Genomic DNA, 2,500 nt, shown 5'->3' on the forward strand with positions numbered 1-2,500 from the left:
TATTATTATTTATACTATTGTTGTTATTGTTATCATTATGATTATGATTATTAATATCGATATTGTTTACTATTATTATTACTATCATTTTCACTAGTATATTATTATGATTATTATAATTTATATCATCGTTGTTATTGTCATTATCACAAATATTAGTTATTATCTTTATCATAATCGTTATTATTATCATTATTTTCATTGGTACTATTACCACTATCATCATCTATTTCATCATCATTAACATTATAGTCATCATCATCGTTGTTATCAATATCTTTATCATTATTATTATAATTATGTTTATCAATATCATTGTTTCCTTTATCATTATTGTTTCCATTATTATTATTGTAATTATTATTATCCCCATTATCATTATTTTTATGAAGATTATTATCATTATTATCTGCTATCGGGATATACCAAATGGAGAGGTACAAGTTGTGAAACTATACTTTGTCCACATAAACAAAATATAAGAAATCTGCTTCAACAAAACGATGTAGTGCTTCCCTTTTGTTTGTGTTCAAATTTCATCACCATACTTATAATAGTCATTATAGATATGTAGAAGAAAAAGAAGGAACTTAAAAGGAATTGGAATGAAAAGAATTGGAAGAAGAATTGACAATAACAGCAGAAGTAATGGGAATAATGATGATGGTGGTGATGGTGATGGTGATGATGATGATAATGATATTATCATTATAATGATTGTAATGATGGTTATGAAAATTTGATGATAACAATAACAACAACAATAATGATAAGGATAATAATGACACATATCCATAAATTATATCGTAATAATCCATTAAAGTTAAAAAGATGTAATCACATAGCCCTTTATTTTTTTTCAATAACCACACGAGTTATGATCATAACATAAATTTATATTTCGAAATTAGATTGTAGTATAATATATCTTCAAGTACATCAGATGATATGAAATAGTTGCATGGCTCTATGTAACACATGTTAGAGGGTCTGAAAGCTTGTATTACATGGCGCTGATATTCTTATTTAGAAAGTCTGCATTGTTGCACTGAACTGTCAGCGCTGCTGAAATTCAAGGATAATTTCTGGGGTCACAGCCTTACAATGTCTGGTTCTTATCTTATATGAACCCTTGATTAATTTTACTGCGAAAATCGGTCATAATGCATTTTGCATTATGAGGGTGTACTAGCTCATTCAAGACCTTATTGGATGTTGTAATCATTTGTGAGGTTTTAGCAAGATTTACTCATAAAATAATCCGAATTCACACTTTGCTGATCACATGCTGACCTTGCAAGGCGATCAGCATGATCATGTTTTGGGATTCCAACATATAATGTATAACATGGCCCCAGTCTCTTGCACGATGTACGTTTATTTTGACATCTTGCGTAGTAGAATAGAGCGTCCGTATGGGTCATATCTATGGCTATATTTAATTGAAATATTGATTTATATTTCTATATATGTGTTGCTATTTAAGGTTGGATCATTACTTTGGAACTCGGTAAGATAGAGAGAGGGGTTCTATAATTGCTTTCTCACTAAATATGGTATTGGCGTATAATATTCTCTTATAGACAGAGGGTAAGATAAGTTCCGTTCTCATATTCACAATCCTCATTGCTTTAAGGGCACCGAGAATAATCCTCGTAGCCTCAGTTTGTACATATTCTAATCTCGCTAACTCTGATTCCTTATATAATGTAATGTGTGAGCCATGAACATGTACGACTGATCGTATGTGTGACAGGTAGGAAAGTCTAACAATGTTAACACTGACAACAAGAGCTTTTCTTTAGGTTTTGACAGTCAAGTTTTATCAAATTTTCCTAGTTGCTCAAAAAGGCAGATTTAAGATCAAGCAAACACAGTTTGTATACCTAAATGTGAGTTTGCTAAGTATTCTGCAAAGCAGGGCAAACTGTTACATCATGCGAAGAATCCATACGGTATAAGAATAATTTTGCATATATGTGGCACGTGTTTCTGTTCAGAGCTAATCTCTTACGTACGTTGTACTAACAAGAGGGTTAAGGTAACCAGTCGACATTTATCATTGAATTGTTAAGGTATGGGAAGGATTAAACATTTTAGTAGTAACCGAAACATGACAAGACGAGACCGTAGAGTTTATCAACTCAGTCCGTGCTAATAACTATAAATTTCTATAAATACATTCAAATTGTGACTATTAAACCAATAACAAGTTCTATCCGAATTTTAATTCTATTGATATCTATCCCATCAGAAAAAAATCCATGTTAAAGCATGTCCATAGTTTTAGTTTAGTTTAGTTCTTTATCATCCTGGCTAACTGCACAGGCGCGGGAGAGCTTTGATACATTTATGTAGGGTCATGGCATATTTGATAACGTTATACTACAATTTTAGGTAATAAAATGATTACATTTTCTAGCATATCAACTGTAAAAATACATTAGATAAATGGTTATGATGAAATATCACATACCTTCTAGTACAGTTGATGTTCAAG

This window comes from Penaeus japonicus, unplaced genomic scaffold (assembly GCF_977035675.1).
Source record: "Penaeus japonicus unplaced genomic scaffold, GWHDUDI00000001_assembly GWHDUDI00000016, whole genome shotgun sequence".
NCBI lineage: Eukaryota > Metazoa > Arthropoda > Malacostraca > Decapoda > Penaeidae > Penaeus > Penaeus japonicus.